Source organism: Bufo gargarizans, chromosome 6 (genome assembly GCF_014858855.1).
Source record: "Bufo gargarizans isolate SCDJY-AF-19 chromosome 6, ASM1485885v1, whole genome shotgun sequence".
In the NCBI taxonomy this organism is placed as follows: domain Eukaryota; kingdom Metazoa; phylum Chordata; class Amphibia; order Anura; family Bufonidae; genus Bufo; species Bufo gargarizans.
The window spans coordinates 21,750,803-21,757,024 of NC_058085.1; the positions used below are offsets into that span (position 1 = coordinate 21,750,803).

General features: G+C 43.7%; 1 long non-coding RNA gene across 1 annotated transcript; it reads right to left on the minus strand.

Annotated features, from left to right (window-relative positions):
- Window positions 1–1,015: 1,015 nt before the first annotated feature.
- LOC122940507 lies at window positions 1,016–1,511 on the minus strand. The gene is made up of 3 exons (XR_006390332.1): window positions 1,467–1,511; window positions 1,158–1,337; window positions 1,016–1,075 (listed from the first exon to the last, which is right to left on the minus strand). It is a non-coding gene; the product is annotated as an uncharacterized LOC122940507 (long non-coding RNA).
- Window positions 1,512–6,222: the final 4,711 nt, after the last annotated feature.

Consider the following 6,222-nt stretch of genomic DNA (forward strand, 5'->3'; position numbering starts at 1 on the left):
GGGACATAGTAATGTTCTTCTGAATTATCCTGTGGAAGAAGAGGACTGGAACATCTCTCCGGTGTTGTTCTCTCTTCCTTAACTGTAGGTGTTGCAGAATCAGGATTAGATCGGATGGTCAGCCATGTTGTCTTAGGTATACATCTTGGGGCACGTTTATTAAGACCGGTGTTTTAGGCGCAGGTCTTAACAAAGCCCTAAGCTGGCGGTGGTTCCACGGAAGTTATGAAGAGGCGCAGGCCTCTCCATAACTTCAAGGCTTCCAGCACCAGTTCTATATGTAAGACATCTTCCAAGTTATCTTACATTTAGACCATTTTCTACACCTGAAACATTTGTAGAAAATGGTAAATGAGACAGGCCTGCCGGCCCTTTCCTCCTCTGCCCGCTGCACGCCGACAATTGTATGGATTAATGGAAGGCCCCAGGAACTAATTATTTATGCAACAAGAGATCGTGATGAGGAACTTTTATCCAATTAGCAGTTGTTGTCAGTGTAACTTCTGTAGATCTATGGTTACGTATGAGAATGATGGAATCTGTGTGTAAACCACTGAAGTCTACGTACAGCGACACTGCGGAAAACTGGAATTAAAATATTAATTATTCCTTTGTTCTCTGAGGTATAAAGGACGGTGTCCAGGACTTATAACAGAGCGCTGCCTTTTACCACGGCTGTAATTCACTTCCATTTACCTCTTATGCCATAATCTGCCTACATTTTACCTTGACTTCAATGAGGTCTTGCTGCTCTTCAGATTTCCATCAGAGATTTTAAGCCAAAACCAGGTGAGACTCTAAACACAGAACAGGTACAGAGTTTCCCCTATACCTTATGTCTGTGGAGGCTCAAATCCTGGTTTTGGCTCACAATCACTGATGGAAATCACTGACAAAACACCCTTACATACAGATAATGAGAGGACGTGTGTATTTAGTCATTTCTATTACCTGGTGATGTGAGGGGCCGGTGATCCTCCTTCATGACGTCCTTGTACAGATCTTTGTGTCCTTCTAAATACTCCCACTCCTCCATGGAGAAATAGACGGTGACATCCTGACACCTTATAGGAACCTGACAACACAATGATACAGTCATCACCCAGATCCCTTCATAGCGTTCCTGTATAATGTCCCAGCATTCCCAGCAGTGTCACCTCTCTAGTCAGCAGCTCAATCATCTTGTTGGTGAGTTCTAGGATCTTCTCTCTCTTGATTTCGTCATGTATCAGGGGGCGAGGTGGAGGCCCCATGATTGGGCTCAGGGTTCTTCCCCAATCTTCAGACACAGGGTCCTGACAGCGCTCACTAGAGGTCTTCTTCACTACTGTGTAGTCCTGGTTATGGAGAGACACAGTAATAACTATCACTCCATACATCTCCAGAGTCCCTCATCTCTCCAGTCATGTCCACCTGTTAGTAACATAGATAAGATGATGTAATGTGACATCATCAGAATCTCTCACCTCTCCAGTAAGCCGGAAGAGGATCTCTAGGGTGAGATTTATTATACCCTCCGCCATCTTGTCCCTGTCCATCCTTGATGGGTCAATCAGGAGAAGGATCTTATATAGAAGATCTCCACTGAGCGGATCCTATATTGTAGGAACCTAAATGGAAAGAAAATGAGAAGATGGAAAATCCTACAAAATCCGATGTAAAATACAATAACTGGAGATAAGAGGAGACATCGGAGGAGATAATAAAGTGTAGATGTTGTGTTCTCTCTTTTTATATGGATCGAAACGTGTGTGAGGTCAAGGCAGTTTCATGATATGTCCAATGTCCAATCCAATATTTATAATATAATATTCAAAACATAAGTTGATCAACAAGTCATAAAACTGGGAATAAAAATATATTGAATAAAATGCAGACAGACCTGCAGAGCGAAGTAACACCCCGGAATGAAGACCACATTAGCCCTTTTACACTACATGTGTCTGTTTTATTCTAGATTTTTACTCCCAGTTTTATGACTTGGAACTTGGATGTTTAGTATTTTCTATATATTGGATTTAATAATCTACATAATTTGTATGTTTCATTTGTTGGTTTATTGAACAACTGAAAAACCGCAGGGTGTGCATTGTGAATGACTACAATACTACAAAAACAGCCTGACACGGTCCGGCCCAGGTTCTGGTATCAGCACAGCTCCGGATAAGGAGCGATTGGTCCCTCATTTTTATACTATTGCAACCACTGAGGGACAAAACGTGCAGTTTGGAAATGCGTCTGGTGTAACTGCGGTATTAATCCATCGAGTGTAATTGCGGCACCAACCTATTGAGAGGAATAAACGTATCCTTCATACCATTCCGGACACTGAAACAGCAGAAGTCGGCGTTCCCGTATCCCTACTACGCACGAGCAAGTAAGTGTGCCGGCACACGAGAGAACTATAGGATCCAGCAGGGCATCGAGATCATAGGTGAGCGGAGGTCATCAATATCAGATCGGGGGGTCCGACACCCGGCTCCCCCACTCGATCAGCTGTATGAAGAGAAGGTACACGCTGTGCGCGCCTGCCGTCTCCCGTCTCTCTTCCGTCTTGCTATAGACATGGCAGCAGCGAGCAGGACAGGAGACGGCGCGCGCCTTCTCCTCATACAGCTGAGCTGTGGGGGTGCCGGATGTCGAATCCCCACCAATCCGATACTGATGTACTATCTTGAGGATAGGTCATCAATATTAAAAGCCCGGAGAACCCCTTTAAACAGCAGGTTTGGGAAATTTGCGTAAAAATTATAAGAATTGTTTCTAAATGTCTAAGCCTGTTCTAAAAAAATAAAATGACATTTACAGAATGAGGAACATAAAGCAGACATATGGGGGATGTAAAGTAATAACTGGTTTACGAGGTATCACTATCTGCCGGAAAAGCTGAGAAATTAACATTTTGAAAACTGTAAATGTTTCCAATTTTTTTCTGAAGGGGATAATGCAGGGAAATCCACCATTTCACCATCACACATAATAAAGATGACAGTTTGATACCTACATGGTGTAGAGATGGGTCTGCACAGCTGATCGGTGGAGAAGACTTCTGGAGGGTCAGGATGCGGACTCTGACACCGGAGGGATTGAATGAAGAAATCCAAGGAATTCCAGAATCTCTCCATTTCCCCGGGTCATTCTGCCCTTAATACTCCTCATGTGCGCATGCGCTGCACTCTGCTTGGCCCCTCCCCCCCTGTGCTGGCGTGGTGAGCACGAGACCACCGCTTCCTGTCCCATTTCTTCCTGTGTGTCCTCTTGTTGCCGGGGACAGCATTTCCTTCCTTCCTGCAAGCGCATGCTCCACATAAATAAGTGGAGAGTATTACAGTGCCTTGCAAAAGTATTCACCTCCCTGACATTTTTCGTATTTCGGGGTCTCACAACCTGGAATTAACATGGATTGTTTGAGGATTTGCAATTTACAGAACATGCCCACCACTTTGAAGAGGTTTTTTTTTTTTGTATTGTGAAGCAAACAACAAATTGGACAAAATAACAGAAAAGGTCAATGTGCATAACTATTCACCCCCCTAAAGTCAGTACTTTGTAGAGCCAACTTGTGCGGCAATCACAGCTCCAAGTCACTTTGGATAAGTCTCTATGAGCTTGCCACATCTTACCACTGGGATGTTTTCCCCAAAACTGCTCCTGCTCCTTCACGTTGGATGTTTGCGCTTGTGAACAGCAATCTTTAAGTCTGACCACAGATTTTCTACTGGATGGAGATCTGGGCTGTGACCCAACACATTTACATGTTTCCCCTTAAACCACTCAAGTACTGCTTTAGCAGTGTGTTTGGGGTCCTTGTCCTGCTGGAAGGCGAACCTCCGTCCTAGCCTCAGATCACGCACAGAGTGGGACAGGTTCTGCTCAAGAATATCCCTGTATTTAGCACCATCCATCTTTCCCTCCACTCTGACCAGTTTCCCAGTCCCACCAGCATGATGCTGCCACCACCAGGTCTCACTGTGTCTGCACCTTAAGTAAGTGATTGACAGGTTATAAATAACATTTTTTTAGGGCAAATAGAGCCACAGTCAGGTTTAATAAGACCAGCTTAGGATTCTTCTTATTAGTCTGGACATGAGCATATGTTTAGGTTAGAGGGGTTAAATCTAATGACAGAATCCCTTTAAGGGGGTGCTATTTATGCATGGAAACCATTACTAGTACCTAGAACTGTCTTCCATGCATAAATAGCACATTTAGACAATTTTAAATTTAGCACTGTTGCTCTGAGGGGGTTGGCACCACCGAGGTCACTGTGGCGCTGAGGGGGTCGGCACCACCGAGGTCACTGTGGCGCTGAGGGGGTCGGCACCACCGAGGTCACTGTGGCGCTGAGGGGGTCGGCACCACCGAGGTCACTGTGGCGCTGAGGGGGTCGGCACCACCGAGGTCACTGTGGCGCTGAGGGGGTCGGCACCACCGAGGTCACTGTGGCGCTGAGGGGGTCGGCACCACCGAGGTCACTGTGGCGCTGAGGGGGTCGGCACCACCGAGGTCACTGTGGCGCTGAGGGGGTCGGCACCACCGAGGTCACTGTGGCGCTGAGGGGGTCGGCACCACCGAGGTCACTGTTGTTAAAGAGGACCCCTCACCTCTCCTGATTTGTCTGTTTTGGTAACTACTTGCACCCCCCTAATGTAATCACAATCCTGGAGCATCTATTCTTATGACTTTATGTTGCACAATTCCTCTGTTATTTCTGCTATTAGTTATGAACGACTTGCTGGCAGTTTTCAGTGACGGACCAGTGCCGTAAACACCAGGCTCGATGGATCCTGATTATGCATCTCTTTATAATGTTTAGATAGGGAATGTTTATCATAACCCTTCCTGATGTTGGCAATATCTCTCTTTTTTTGAATGGCCTCTTGGTACGTCCTATATATTGTCTGTTACGGGGGCACTGGAGAAGGTAGATAACTCCACTGGAGTCACATGTAAGACAATCTTCTATCTCCCAATTAAAATTGTTCTGAGTCGAGGGGACATTAGTCGTCAGGCGGGGTTTTTTATTCATTCTACAACCCATACACCTTCCACATTTATAAAAACCCTTCAAACTCAGCCAAGTTCCTGAAAAACTCAACTTATTCTGTTTCCCCGGTTTTACGGTAGGGGCCACCTTGATACCTAGATTGGGTGCCCTAGTGAAGGTAATCGTTGGAACAGTCGGGAGTAAGTGTCCCACAATTTTGTCATTCAACACATGGTGCCAATGGGTTTTAATAATCTTCCTATAATTCTCATTAAATGGAAGAACAACTCTCATGGCTTCTTTATTTTGTGTTTTATCTTTCTCATTATCCATCTCATTTTTATCTTTATTGTCCTCCTTATTAAAGAACTCTCTTCTATCTAATTTCCTAATTTGGTTGAGTGACTCCTCCACTAAGTTTTCAGGATATTCCTTCTAAATAAATTGTCTTTTCATCTCAATGGCTTCCATCTCAAAAGTATGTCCCTCTGTGCAGTTCCGCTTAATCCTACGGAACTGACCAGAGGGAACATTTGTCAGCCATTTTGGCAGGTGACAGCTAGAAAAATCAATATAACCATTTCTAGCTGTGGATTTACAAAATGTCTCACATATATATTTATTACCAGATTGTGTGATTAATAAATCCAAGAATTCGGTGCTCTCCTGTATGTTTGAGGTAAAGACCAGATTTAAATTATTAATATTAATTGTTTCTAGGAATTTTTCCAATTCTTCTTTACTTTGTTTCCAGATGAAGATCACATCATCTATGTAACGGCGCCACAGGGCCAGATCCGTCCCCGTTCTTTCTCTATCAAATCCGAATACTTGTATCAAACTCTAGGATTCCTATGAAACTTTCACGATTCCTCACATTTATTATTTTACATTTTTATATTGATATTTTAATCTTGAAAATCTGTTTAATAATATTTTATTATAAAAAGTCATTTTATAAGTGTTAGCAATCAGATATCAAGTTTAGATTTCACACAATAATATATCACACCAATTGGGACATCTGGGCCAAAAAACACGTGTCCCCCCAAAAAAACCCATACAAAACGCATGGAGACTGCAAGAAGGAAAAAAGGAGAAAAGAAAAAATAATATTATTTTTTTTTTTTTTAAGGCTGTATGGAATTATCCCCCGATTATGTGGGAGGATTCCCTGGCCAACTGGGAGTAGCATGAACAACAGGTGTCCGAGATTTGGGAAGCAATTGAAGGAA